Source organism: Erinaceus europaeus, chromosome 13, assembly GCF_950295315.1.
Source record: "Erinaceus europaeus chromosome 13, mEriEur2.1, whole genome shotgun sequence".
Taxonomy (NCBI): domain Eukaryota; kingdom Metazoa; phylum Chordata; class Mammalia; order Eulipotyphla; family Erinaceidae; genus Erinaceus; species Erinaceus europaeus.
Genome location: NC_080174.1, coordinates 43,521,359 through 43,536,337, shown reverse-complemented (window position 1 = coordinate 43,536,337; position 14,979 = coordinate 43,521,359). Strand labels below are relative to the sequence as shown.

The 14,979-nt window shown below is 43.2% G+C and overlaps 1 protein-coding gene across 7 annotated transcripts in view; it reads left to right on the top strand.

The window, feature by feature from the left end:
- The first annotated feature begins 13,910 nt into the window (after positions 1–13,910).
- The window catches only part of PTAFR (platelet activating factor receptor), a 32,351-nt gene continuing 31,282 nt past the window's right edge, over positions 13,911–14,979 (top strand). For 4 of the 7 annotated variants that reach the window (XM_007522424.3, XM_060205714.1, XM_060205713.1 and 1 more), the window contains exon 1: positions 13,944–14,473. The gene's annotated coding sequence lies outside the window, so the exon portion shown is untranslated. Of the gene's footprint in view, positions 14,474–14,979 lie in introns of all 7 variants that reach the window. The other 3 variants (XR_009553748.1, XR_009553750.1, XR_009553749.1) reach the window with 1 other exon arrangement.

Genomic DNA, 14,979 nt, shown 5'->3' with positions numbered 1-14,979 from the left:
CAACTTCGGCCTGAGAGTGAGATCATCCCATATTCATCCTTCTGTTTCTGACTTATTTCACTCAACATGATTTTTTCAAGGTCCATCCAAGATCGGCTGAAAACGGTGAAGTCACCATTTTTTTACAGCTGAGTAGTATTCCATTGTGTATATATACCACAACTTGCTCAGCCACTCATCTGTTGTTGGACACCTGGGTTGCTTCCAGGTTTTGGCTATTACAAATTGTGCTGCCAAGAACATATGTGTACACAGATCTTTTTGGATGGATGTGTTGGGTTCCTTAGGATATATCCCCAGGAGGGGAATTGCAGGGTCATAGGGTAGGTCCATTTCTAGCCTTCTGAGAGTTCTCCAGACTGTTCTCCACAGAGGTTGGACCAATTGACATTCCCACCAGCAGTGCAGGAGGGTTCCTTTGACCCCACACCCTCTCCAGCATTTGCTGCTGTTACCTTTTCTGATGTGTGACATTCTCACAGGAGTGAAGTGATATCTCATTGTTGTCTTGATTTGCATTTCTCTCACAATCAGAGACTTGGAGCATTTTTTCATGTGTTTCTCGGCCTTTTGGATCTCTTCTGTGGTGAATATTCTGTCCAAGTCCTCCCCCCATTTTTGGATGGGGTTAATTGTTGTCTTGTTGTTGAGTCTGGCAAGCTCTTTATATATATTGGTTATTAAACTCTTATCTGATGTATGGCATGTAAAGATCTTCTCCCATTCTGTGAGGGGTCTCTTGGTTTGGGTAGTGGTTTCTTTTGCTGTGAAGTAGTTTTTTAATTTGATGTAGTCCCATAGGTTTATACTTGCCTTAGTCTTCCTTGTAATTGGATTCGTTTCATTGAAAATGTCTTTAAAATTTATGCGGAAAAAAGTTCTGCCAATATTTTCCTCTAAGTATCGGATAGTTTCTGGTCTAACATCCAAGTCCTTGATCCACTTGGAATTTACTTTTGTATTTGGTGAAATACAGTGATTCAGTTTCATTCTTCTGCATGTTTCAACCCATTGTTTCCAACACCATTTGTTGAAGAGACTCTGCTTTCCCCCATGTAATAGTCTGGGCCCCTTTGTCAAAGATTAGATGTCCATACGTGTGGGGCCTCATTTCTGGGCTCTCAATTCTATTCCACTGGTCAGTGTGTCTGTTCACGTTCCAGTACCAATCAGTTTTGATGACAATGGCCCTATAATACAGTTTGAGATCTGGGAGTGTGATGCCTCCGGTTCTGTTCTTTTTTCTTAAGATTGTTTTGGCAATTCTACGTCTTTTCTGGTTCCAGATAAACATTTGTAGCATTTTTTCTATTCTCCTAAAAAATGTGCTTGGGATCTTGATGGGGATAGCATTAAATTTGTAGATGGCTCTGGGTAGTATATTCATTTTGATGATGTTAATTCTTCCAACCCATGAGCATGGAATATCTTTCCACTTCTTTGTGTCTTTTTCAATTTCTTTGAGTAGTGACTCATAATTTTCAGTATACAAGTCTTTCACTTCTTTGGTTAGGTTTACTCCTAGATATTTTATTGTTTTTGTTGCTATAGAAAAAGGAACTGATTTCTGGATTTCAATTTCTTCTAACTTAGTGTTTGCATAGAGGAATGCCACTGACTTTTGAATGTTAATTTTTTTTTTTTTTTTTCCTCCAGGGTTATTGCTGGGCTCGGTGCCTGCACCATGAATCCACCGCTTCTGGAGGCCATTTTTCCCCCTTTTTGTTACCCTAGTTGTTGCAGCCTCATTGTGGTTATTATTGCCATTGTTGACGTTGTTTTGTTGTTGGATAGGACAGAGAGAAATGGAGAGAGGAGGGGAAGACAGAGAGAGAGGGGAGAGAAAGATAGACACCTGCAGACCTGCTTCACCGCCCGTGAAGCGACTCCCCTGCAGGTGGGGAGCCGGGGGCTCGAACCGGAATCCTTACGCCAGTCCCTGCGCTTTGCGCCACGTGTGCTTAACCCACTGCGCCACCGCCCGACTCCCTGAATGTTAATTTTATAGCCTGACACATTACTGTATTGCCTGATGATTTCCAAAAGCTTCTTGCTGGATTCCTTAGGTTTTTCCATGTATACTATCATGTCATCTGCATATAAGGAGAGTTTGACTTCTTCTCTTCCAATCTGTATGCCTTTAATTCCTTGCTCCTGCCTGATTGCTATGGCAAGAACTTCCAACACTATGTTGAATAGTAATGGTGATAGTGGGCAGCCCTGTCTAGTACCTGATCTGAGGGGAAATGCTTCCAGTTTTTCACCATTGAGTATGATGTTGGCTGTAGGTTTGCTATATATAGACTCCACTATCTTCAGGAATTTTCCATCTATTCCTATTTTCTGTAGTGTTTTGATCATAAAGGGATGTTGTATTTTGTCAAAGGCTTTCTCTGCATCTATTGATATGACCATGTGGTTTTTGGTCTTGCTTTTGTTGATGTGGTGGATCACATTGATTGATTTACGTATATTAAACCAACCTTGCATGCCTGGGATAAACCCCACTTGGTCATGATGAACAATCTTTTTGATATACTGCTGTATCCAGTTGGCTAGAATTTTGTTCAATATTTTCGCATCTATGTTCATCAGAGATATTGGTCTGTAGTTTTCTTTTTTGGTTGTGTCCCTGTCTGCTTTTGGTATCAGGGTGATGTTGGCTTCATAGAAGCTGGCAGGGAGTATTCCAGTGTCTTTAATCTCCTGGAAGACTTTTAAAAGTAGAGGTATTAGTTCTTCTTTGAAAGTTTTGTAGAATTCATTTGTAAAACCATCTGGTCCAGGACTTTTATTTTTGGGAAGATTTTTGATAACTGTTTCAATTTCATTAGCTGTGATGGGCCTGTTCATGTTATCCACTTCCTCTTGACTTAGTTTTGGAAGTTGGTAGGTATCTAGGAAATCATTCATTTCTTCCAGGTTCTCTAGCTTGGTGGCATATAGTTGTTCATAGAAGCCTCGCATGATATGTTGAATTTCTGCAGTGTCTGTTGTGATATCTCCTCTTTCATTTACTATCTGATTTATTTGGGTCTTCTCCTTTTTTTGTTTTGTGAGTCTGGCTAAAGGCTTGTCGATTTTGTTTACTCTTTTGAAGAACCAACATTTACTTTCATTGATCTTTTGTATGGTTTTCCTATTCTCAATGTTATTTATTTCTGCCCTAACTTTAGTGATTTCTGTCCTTCTGGTTGCTTTAGGATTCCTTTGTTGTTCTTCTTCTAGGTCTTTAAGATGTGCAATCAGGCTGTTTATTTGTGCCTTTTCTTGTTTCCTAATGTGTGCTTGTATAGCTATGAACTTCCCTCTTAGGACTGCTTTAGCTGTGTCCCAAATATTTTGATAGCTTGTGTCTTCATTTTCATTGAAGTCTCGAAACATTTTGATTTCTTCCTTGATTTCCTCTTTGACCCAGAAGTTGTTAAGAAGTGTACTGTTGAGCTTCCATATTTTGGGACTGTTACTAATCTTTTGTTGATTGTTAAGTGTTAGTTTAATTCCACTGTGGTCTGAGAAGATTCTTGGGATGATTTCAGTGCTCTTGAATTGGCTGATGCTGTCTTTGTGGCCTAACATATGGTCTATCCTTGAGAATGATCCATGTGGATTTGAGTAAAATGTGTATTACAATTTCTTGGGATGAATGACTCTGAAAATGTCCAATAGTTCTAGTTTATCTATCTCTTCATTTAGCTCCCTTATGTCTTTACTGATTTTCTTCCTGGATGATCTGTCAAGTTGAGATAGTGGGGTGTTGAAGTCCCCTACTATGATTGTGTTACTGTTAATATATTGCTGTAGCTCCTTCAGTAGAAGTTTGATGTATTTAGATGGCTTCTCATTGGGTGCATAGATATTAATAATTGTTAAGTCCTCTTGATTGACTGATCCTCTGAGCATTAAGTAGTGTCCATTCCTATCTTTTTTAATCTTATCTATTTTAAAGTCTATCATGTCAGATATGAGAATAGCTGTTCCTGCCCTTTTTTGTGGGCCATTGGCTTGTATGATAGTTTTCCACCCTTTCACTTTAAGTCTGTGTTTGTCTTGTTGAGTTAGGTGAGTTTCCTATAGACAACATATTGTTGGGTTGTGTTTTCTGATCCATCTTCCTACTCTGTGTCTTTTAATAGGTGAATTCAGGCCATTGACATTTATTGATATCAAAGACTGAGGATACTTTAACGCCATTCTTGAAGAGTTTTAGAGTGTTTTGATATATGTCCTATTTGTGGTGGTCTGGTTGTTTATAGGAGACCTTTCAGAACTTCTTTCAGGGCAGGCTTTGTGATGGTTGCTTCCTTCAACTGTTGCTTGTCTGAGACAAGCTTCTTGAATCTTTATGTCTTTGATGTTGTCTAGACTAGAGAAGTTTTCTGCTACTATGGCCTGGAGAATGCTCTCTTCCTCTCCTTCTCTTTCTTCCTCTGCTATGCCAATAATGCGTATATTGTTTCTTTTGAAGTCATCCCATAGGACTCTGTTGTTGTTTTCAGCATCTCTTAATCTCTTTTTGAGATCTCTTACTTCTTTTTTAGTTGTCTCTAATTCATCCTCAATCTTGCTAATTCTGTCTTCAGCCTCATAGATTCTATTCTCTCTGCCCTCTACTGCTTTCTGGAGTTCATCTATTTTGTTGCCCTGCTCTGATACTGTTTTAGCTTGTTCAGCTAGTTGCCTTCTTAGCTCAGTGATTTCAGCTTTCCGCTCTCTAATAACCATGAGATAATTAGAATTTTCTTCCATATTCTCATTTGTTGTTCCTGCATTTCTGATTACAATTTTTTCAAATTCTTTACTCACTCCTATTATTATTTCCTTCGCTGATGTTTGGATGTTGAACTCGTTGTTTTGTGCTTCACCCTCTGGAGGACTTTTAGCTGGACTCTTGTCCTGGTTCGAGTCTCCAATATTTTTTCTTGTTGTTTTAACCATTTTATATATGTTAACAGTTTTTTCAATCCTTGAGTTGGAGCTCAGTGGTGTAAAAGCCTCTTTTTTTTTTCTTCCCTGTAGGCTATGGGAGCCTGAGGCCTTTTAAACTATCAATAGGCTTCTTAGCTTAATCACTGACTCCTGGCCAAGAGATAAAGCAGGGTGTGGCAGAGATAATCTAGTGGTTATGCAAAGAGACTTTCACAGCCCCTCAGCTATGCCACCGAGGTATAGGTCTTCTCCTGAGTTTCCTGGTTAGATCTCTGTCCCCTGGTGTCCCTCCCTGTTGCTGCTCCAGATTCTGAGGGTAGTAGCAATGGAGACTCAGAGTTGCACTTAGTGAGTCTCTGGGGAGTCCTTTCCTCCCTTCAGCTGTCCCCTTGTTGTGGAGCAGACTGGAGGTGGTGTCTCCACTGATAAACTGTTGAACTGTTAGCAGCCACTTAATCTCTCCTTAGGCCCCTCTCTCCTCTCTGTCACCAGCCACGCGTGTTTGTACTCACGGGTGATTTACTGGGTTCCTGTAGTCATTCTAGTTCTGTCCTGTTTCGGTCCAGGTGGTCTCCTTTGGTATTCCTAGTTGATCCGGGAGAGGAGAGGAGAGGAGAGAAAGCGATCTGCTGCTCGTAGCTCCTCCTCCGGAAGTAGAATCCTCCACACTACTATTTTTCATTTAACTTATTTATAAAATAAAAAATACAGACAAAACCATAGGATAAGAGGGGTACAATTCCACACAATTCCCACCACCAGACTTCCATATCCCCTCCCCTGCACTGGAAGATTTGCTATTCTTTATCTCTCTGGGAGTATGGGCCAAGGATCATTATGGGGTGCAGAAAGTGGAAAGTTTGGCTTCTGTAATTGCTTTTCCACTGAATATGGGTGTTGGCAGGTCAATCCATACTCCCAGCCTGTTTCTATCTTTCCATAGTGAGGCAGGGCTCTGGAGAGGTGGAGTTCCAGGGTACATTGGTGAAGTCTTCTGCCCTGGGGAGTCAGGTTGGCATCATGGTAGCATCTGCAACTTAGTATCTTAAAAAGCATTAAGATATAAAGAAGAACAAATTGCTTAATAATCTGGAAACTGAAGGCAAGAATATAGCAGATGAGACTTGGGGTCTTCATTTTGGAAGAAGTTAGTAGGGTGGTCTGGGAAGTAGCATAGTAGATAAAGCATTGGACTTTCAAGCATGAGGTCCTGAGTTCAACCCCTGGCAGCACATGTACCAGAGTGATGTCTGGTTCTTTCTCTCTTATCTTTCTCATGAATGAATAAATAAATAAAGTCTTAAAAAAAAGTTTGTAGGTCTATTTTAAGTATATCCCAAGGGGCCCAGCCACACTACTATTTTTTTCTTCCTCTCTTCCTCCATACTTTCTTCTTACTTAAAAAAAGTATTTATTTATTATGAGAGATAAAAGAGAGACTAGAACACTGCTCAACTCTGAATTAAGGTGAAAGGGATTGAACCTGTGGCAACCAAGGCATGCAAATTGTTGCTTTAACCTCCCTGGCTTGCTGTCTTATATTGCAGCAACGTTATAAAGCAAATTCTTGTCATTTCACCTCTATTCTCAGATATATGGACAGTTTCTTATATAATCACACTGTCATTATAACCTGACAGACACTAATTTCTCAAAATCCTCTAAAATCCCGTGCATATTAAATCCACCTGGATTTTCTTAAATGTTTGTTGTGGATATCTTTTGTTTCCCCTTTTAGATCCATTCCCAGCCTTTGTCATCCCTCTTGGTGCTTATGGGGTCTGACCTCTGTGACCTCAGTAATCATCATCTCCCTTGCTTCTGTTTTAGCTCAAAGGGAGGTATTGGTAAGCCATCAGAGGCTGAAAGGAAAGAGGTTTGAGTAGGTAGGTCATTGAGACTCAGCTGCAACTTTTTTCTCTTCTTCCCTCCTTCTTATTGTCATTTTTAAAATTTGTGACTGACGGTGGTTTACAAAATAGTAAAATTACAGGGTATAGTTCCATACCATGCCCACCACCAAAGTTTGTTGTTTTCTCCGAGATGGCTTCACGGGTGGGTAACAGATGACCAGAAACTCATGACTGAGCTGAGAACGCAGTTTAATCTTTATTCAAGAGTGGGCAAACAGTCCAACACCTAATCACCACACAATGTGCTCCTCCATCTTTCTCCTCCGGTGGCAGAGTCAGGAACTCAGGAAGTACGTAGGATAGGGGGCAGGGAGAAGGAAGAAGCGTGAAACTAGCAAGGCCTAAACCAAATCTCCTGGAGGCGGGGGGAGTGAGACCAAATCAATGTGAAGCATAGCAACAATTCCCCCTTTTCTTTATAACTAATTGACTATAGTATCAGGAGTGTGGGGTGAACAGAAACCTATATCATACAGGCATTTTCAAAAAAGAAACTGGCACAAACATGGAGGAACAAGTAAGCGAGCAACAAGAACCAGTGTGCTGCCAAGGGAAGGCCTGAGGGGGACGTTTCTTGCCTCTGTGGGCTTTTCTTGCCTAGACGGGCCTTTCCTGCCTCTGTGGGCATTACATAGCATGGGGGAGTATGGTCTATAGAGTCCCATGGCAGCTGGCTGCAGTCAGTCTTTGAGAAAGCCAGCAGCATAAAGGGAAGCTGCTAGTTTTATGCAAAGTGTCCAAGAGGTGTACCAGTGAGTCCGATAGAAGTGCCAGTCCAAGGCAGATGTCCACGGAAGAATGCCAGGGGGTGGAACGTTGTATGAGGAAGGTCAGCTGCTGGAATTCTGCTTTTCTGTAGAGAATTTGACAGCTGCAATTCACTTACTTATGAAACAATACTTGTAGCAGGTTAGAAGTTTACCACAATAGATAACTCGATGATTATAATTGGTTTAAGTATCTTTATAAATTTGGAAGGTCTTTTTTGTTTCATTTTAAGGCTCCTAACCAATCTACGTGCAATAAAATGTGGTGAGGCAAAGAACCACTGCTAGAGCCTCAGGCATGAGAATCATTAGCATAACCATTGTGCAATCCACCGTTTCTAATTGAGAAGGCATTTGAGAGCTTTACATATCAACAACGTCTTACTTAACCTTTTGTTACACCCATTCAAGATGGAGACACACCCTAGGTGTGCACAGGTTTTTTAGATCAACTTAGTTAAAATATATTGATTTTAAACTATTTTTTCCCTCAGATTTTAAATGTAAGTTAATTTTACCTTTATGAGAGCTATGTTGAAAACCTTTTTCATTTAACTTTGCCTGGTAAGAATATAGCCTTAAAGTTACATTTTTAACCTTAAAGTTAATGTTTACCAAACTTTAAACACACACATAAACATGGTCTTCAATACACAAGGAGGAAAACTTTTGTTACGAAGACATGCCATTTTAAACACGAATTTAGATCTGTACTGTCTAGTTGTTCTGGGGTGCTTTGTCTGGCGGTGGCTTCTTGCACAACTTCAGCTCCAGGAATTGTAGGTTGCGATCTCTGCAGGGATCTCTGCGTATTCTAGCTCCTCTGCCTTCAGAGCTGAGCTGGGATCTCGGCCAGGGGGCCCAGTCCTGGCAGGGAGCCCGCAGTCTCCAGGTGGTCTGGGATCTGCCCAGACTTCATAGCAGGAGGACCAGTGGGCTGGCCGTGCAGAAGGCGTGGACCGAGGTGCCCCGAGGTGGTGGCCAGGATGGGCTGCACCCCTGCCCACCATGTCTGCTGCCCTGCTCCCAGCAGCTGAGCAGTGTGGAGGGAGGTCACACCCAACGCCCCACGTCATGCAGCGGTGAGCTGGCTCCTGCAGGCAGGCGTTGGGCGGAAACCACAGTGTGGCCCAGAGAGAAATGTTCCAGAAACAGAGAAACAGTCTCATGAAGAAAGGGCAGAGGCCTTTGGAAACCTCTTCACAAGCAGAAAAGCAGCCCATAGTGGATAGGTAGCCAAAGTCTTCACTTATCTGGGGGATGCACAGGTTAGGTCCCACGTTGGTGCGCCATTATGTTGTTTTCTCCGGGCTGGCTTCATGGGTGGTTAACAGATGACCAGAAACTTGTGGCTGAGCTGAGAACACAGTTTAATATTTATTCACGAGCAGGCAAACAGCCAACACCTAATCACCACACAATGTGCTCCTCCATCTTTCTCCTCCAGTGGCAGAGTGGAACTCAGGAAGTACGTAGGATAGGGGGCGGGGAGAAGGAAGAAGCACGAAACTAGCAAGGCCTAAACCAAATCTCCCGGAGGCGGGGGGGGGGGGGGAGTGAGACCAAACCAATGTGAAGCATACCAACAAAAGTTGTATGCCCCACCCTTCCAATGATAACAACCCTTTTCTTCTTCCACTTTTTACTTGTGATTAATAGTGGATTACATACCACTTACTTTTCTTTTTTTTAATTTACTGGAGCACTGCTTAGTTCTAGCTTATGGTGGTGCTTAGGAGTTGAACCTGAGGCCTTTGGTGTCTCAGGCATGGAAGTCTTTTTGCATAACCACTATTCTATTTTCCCAGTCCAACTGCAATTTCCTACTCAAGGTGATGGTTTTGTCTGGCAGCCCTCTCTAAACAACTACCCTCCTTGAATTCCAGTTACTGCTCCCTCTACTCAGTCTTTTGGGTGTAAGGACTCCCTGCTATTCCTTTTGTTTCTCTGCTCCTGCCCACTTCCTTTAAGTAGTCTTTCTGCCCTCAGAGTGTCCACTATCCACATGCCATTTCTTTCTAGAACCCTTCTAAATCAATATATGTAATTTTACAGTTGATTTGGTAGGTCCAGGTTCCAAACAAGATCCTCAAGTTGCATTTGACTTTCTATCTCTTCTAAAGGAGTCACTTTATATTTATTTATTGATTGATAGAAACAGGGAGAAATTGAGAGGGAAGGGGAGGTTAGAGAGAGAGAGAATGAAACATTGATTCACTGCTTGTGAAGCTTCCTGCATGCAGTTGGAGACTGGGGGCTTGAACCTGGGTCCTTGCACATGATAAAGCATCTGCTCTACTGGGTGGACCACCGCCCAGACACTTCCTATTTTTTCATGTAGTTGTTTTATTGAAGGAACTGGATCAATTGTCGTGTGAAAGGTTCTTGTCCCCCATTCTGGATCTGTTGGTAGCCTCCCTTTCAGACACTTTAATATGTTCTTCAGTCTCCTATTTCCCACAAACTGAAGTTTAGAGCAAAAAGATTCATATTCAGATAAATTTTAAAATACAAATGGCAGACTTTGTTAACAGGATGGATGTGAGTGTGAAAGAAAAGTTGACCTCAGTTTCCTCATTTGTGAAATGTTGATAATAATCTCTACATACCTATACTGTTTATTGCTGATCTCAAAAGAGCTGATGAAATACAATTACCACATGAACACATGTGAAGAACGACTGACAAACACTGTTGGCTGAATAGCTTGCATGTGAACCGTGTACCCCAGAGACTCACCTCCAGTGCTGGCTGGTCCCAGAGGTCTCTTCAAGCTTCATGTCTCCCCAAGAGTGTGGCAGCTGAAGGAGGACTAGGGAGGTGAAGCCAATTTTGAGAATGAGTTAGGGAGCAGAATTAGGAGGTCTAGGACAGGGGCTTCACAGCAAGGCAAGTGGAAACAAAACCAGCAGTCTGTTGTTGCTAGGGTTTCACTGTTCCAGGCTCACTTTGGGTTGGGGGGGAAGGCTGAGGGAAAGACACCATAAACAATACAATACAATACAATACAATACAATACAATACAATACAATACAATACAATACAATACAATATAATACAATACCAAAGCTTCCTTTGGTCAGGTGGGAGCCAGGTGGGAGCCTGGGTCTCATGCATGGCAAAGTAGGCATACCATCCAAGTGAATTATTTTACTCGCCCTATTTGGATTTTTTTTTCTTTTCCACCAGGATTAATGCTGGGTCTCAGTGCCTATGTGACTGCTACTGATAGAGGATGAGATTGTAAGAGAGTAAAAGGAAAAAAGAAACAGCAAGGAAAGACAACTGTAGCACTGCTCCACCACTCATGAAACTTCCCTCCTGCAGATGGGGGCCAGGGACTTGAATTGGGGTCTTGAGCATGGTAACATATATGATCTACCAGCTGCATCACCACCTGGGTCCACGGAACTTTTTTTTTTTTTTTTATTTAAATTTTTAATTTAAGAAAGGATTAGTGAACAAAAGCATAAGGTAGGAGGGGTACAACTCCACACAATTCCCACCACCCAATCCCCATAACCCACCCTCTCCCATGATAGCCTTCCCATTCTCTAGCCCTCTGGGAGCATGGACCCAGGGTCGTTGAGGGTTGCAGAAGGTAGAGGGTCTGGCTTCTGTAATTGCTTCCCCGCTGAACATGGGCGTTGACTGGTCGGTCCATACTCCCAGTCTGCCTCTCTCTTTCCCTAGTAAGGTGTGTCTCTGGGGAAGCTGAGCTCCAGGACACATTGGTGGGGTCTTCAATCCAGGGAAGCCTAGCCAGCATCCTGGTGGCATCTGGAACCTGGTGATTGAAAAGAGAGTTAACATACAAAGCCAAACAATTTGTTGAGCCCACGGAACTTTTAAAGACTAAATTTGGAACTGTGTGCTATCTCACCTAGTAGTGCACACACCCCTCACCATACACAAGGATGCAGGTCAGAGCCCCTGGCACCACCATGCCTGTCACCAAGGGAAGCTCTATGAATGGTGCAATGGCAATGTGGCATCTCTTCTTCTCCTTCTCCTTCTCCTTCTCCTTCTCCTTCTCCTTCTCCTTCTCCTTCTCCTTCTCCTTCTCCTTCTCCTTCTCCTCCTCCTCCTCCTCCTCCTCCTCCTCCTCCTCCTCCTCCTTCTCCTTTTTCTTCTTCTTCTTCTTCTTCTTCTTCTTCTTCTTCTTCTTCTTCTTCTTCTTCTTCTTCTTCTTCTTCTTCTTCTTCTCTCTTTTTCTTTTGCATAAAGACAGAAATTGAGAGTGGAGGGGGAGATAGAGAAGGGAAGAGGCAGAGAGACCATTGCAGCCCTGCTTCACCACTCATGAAGCTTCCCCCCTGCTGATGGGGGGCCAGGAGCTTGAACCCAGGTCCTTGCACACTGTAATATGTGCGCTTAACCAGGAGCATCACCACCTGGTCCCCTTCTCTCTTCCTCTCTATCCTTCTCTGAGACTAAAGAAAATAAAATCTACCAGGGAAGTGGAATTGCACCAGCAGAAGGCCCAGCTACACAAAAATTGATTTTAAAAAGGTTCCTTTTAATCAACCCTTTGTCTCCCTTAGTGACCTCAGATCCTTGAATGCCTTAAGACGCAAGAACATGATGTGCTAATTGCGTTGAACCTTCCTACAAAATATCCACTTTCTCTTTCTCTGTAGGACCTCACTGTAGTGAGGACATGTTGATGTGTAACACTTGTCATAGAGGCAGAGTTTCACATTATCCAGAATAGGTGTCAGAACATCTCCCCCTCCACCAAATAGTCATCTTCCTTCACCATCTGACACTGGGTTCTCAATTCCATTTCAACCTTTACTTGTCTCCTCCCCCTTTTTTTTTTCCCTTCCATTTTTTAGAAGATTTATTTATGGGGACTGGACAGTGGCACACCCGGTTAAGCACACATAGTACTAAGTGCAAGGACCCATGCAAGGATCTTGGTTTGAGCACAGCTCCCCAGCTGTAGGGGTAGTGGGAACACTTCTTTTTTTTTTGCCTCCTGGGTTGTCACTGAGGCTGGTGTCAGCACTACGAGTCTATTGTTTCTGGAAGCAATTTTTTCCTTTCATTTTTTTATTTGATAGAATAGAGAGAAATTGAAAGGGGGGGAAGATAGGGGCAGAGAAAGATAGACACCTGTAGGCCTGCTTCACCGCTTGTGAGGCGACCCCCCTGCAGGTGGGGAGCTGGGGCTCCAACTGGGATTGTTGAGCAGTCCTTGCACTTCGCTTGCTCATGCCTTGTGCACTTAACCCAGTGTGCTATCGCCCGCTCCCTGGGGTGACACTTCCCAGGCAGCAAAGCAGGTCTGCAGGTATCTGTCTTTCTATCTCCTTCTCTCTCTCCTCTCTCATTTTCTGTCTGTCCTATACAATAAAATGGAGAAAATGGCTGCCGGGAGCAGTGGATTTGTAGAGCCGGCACCAAGCCTCAGTGATAACCCTGGAAGCCAAAAAATAAAGAGAGAGATTTATTTATGAGACACAATGTGTGAGAGGAGAGAGAGAACCAGAGTATCACTCTGGCACATGTAATATGGGAATTGAACTTGGGTCCTCCTGCTAGAGAATCCAATACTTTATGCACAGCATCACTTCCCAGGCCTACCCCCATCTCTCCTGTTTAGAATTTATGGATCTGCTGAAATAGACCACAGTTTATTAAAATTTCACCCTATGTTCCCTTTGCTTTGTTTCTCCCTCACCTCTGAGTGAGATTATTCAGTATTTGTTCTTTTCTTTTCTTTCTTTTTTTTTTTTTTTTTGGCTTGTTTCATTTAACATGATTCCCTCCAGGATGTTGAACTTTAATCTGATCTGAGGGGCTTGTTTCCTTAGACTGTGTCCACTATAGTGTCTGGTGTCTGGGATGCTCAGTAAATGTTGGTTGAATAAATGAGTGAGTAAATGAACTGGGACCTGAACTCAGAAGCTCTGCTCCATTTCTCACTTAAGTGAATGTAAAGTCTCTACTTAACCTACACTCCCCCCCATCTCTTTCTCTGTCTCTGTCACACACACACACACACACACACACACACACACACACACACACACACACACACACACACACGTACTTACTTCCTCAGTTGCTCACGCCTATTAACCCTTACTCATGCTGCTAAGTTCAGGGTTTTACGTTGCAGTCTGTCTCCCACAGCCCTGCCGTACTCTGTCCCCAGGGGTTCCCTGGACTTGGTGCTTCTTTGTCACAAGGATGCCCAGCCCAGTCATGCCGCTGACCATAACAGCTCGTTTGAGCTCCTCCCTTCTCATATTTTTTATGGTCTTGCTCTCTGTCCTCCTTCTCTCCTTTCCTTTCATTTTTTTTCTCTCCCATGCACTTATGTACACTCACTGTCTCTTCTTTTTCTTTTTTTAGCCCCCTTTGTCTTTGTTCTTGTCTCTCCTCATTTCTCTCGTGCTCTCTCTGCCTGTGTTTATAGCTGTCTGTCTTCCTTCCTGTGCCTTGGTCTCTCCAGTCTCTCTTATTTTTTTCCTGAACATGCTCCCTCTTTTATACTATACTGTTTTTTCCTCTTTCTTCAATTTCAGGTTCAGCCCTCCCCCCCCTTTCTCTCCCTTTCTCAGTTCTTGCTCTCTGCTTTCTGTCTCCCTCACCCAAGTCCCCTGGCACAGTAGCTGCTGCCCAGCCTCCTGCACTGAGAACCCTCCCAGCCTGCCTGGAGCCGGAGTAACCCAAATTGGAGGTTCCTGTAGCTAATGCTGGAGAGGCCCTAGGGTCACGACATTTCCTCCTGGGGGTGACTTGGCAATGCGTGCTCACTTTCCTCACTTCTGCAATTTCCCGACGACAACAATCAAGCTGAGTCTGCAGTCAGAGAGGCTCAGCTCCCCAGTTGCCGCTGCTGCCTTGGTACAGGTAAGGGGGCTGTCTCAGCCTTGGCTGGGCACTTGGAGACACATGAAAATGCCCTCAAGAGGTCAAGGTCATGCTCCATGAGTGCACTTAGGCAAAGGAGTGGTTTTGATGTTATGGGACTGTTTTGGCATCTTTCTCGGGGCTAGAGTCACACACTTATTTTATTGTCTGTGTCTCTCTCTCTCCTCCTCCTCTTTACAGGTGATAGTGAGAGAAAGCAGGGCACTTTTTTTTTTTTATTACCTTCAGGGTTATTGCTGGGGCTTGGTACCTGCACTACAAATCCACTGCTCCTGGGGGCCATTTTTTTCCCTTCTGTTGCCCTTGTTGTTTATCATTGTTGTTGTTATTATTATTGATGTTGTTATTGCTGTCATTGTTGTTGGGTAGGACAGAGAGAAATCGAGAGAGGAGGGGAAGACAGAGATGGGGAGGGAAAAACATCTGCAAACTTACTTCACTGCCTGTGAAGCGACTCCTGTGCAGATGGGCAGCCGGAGGTCAAA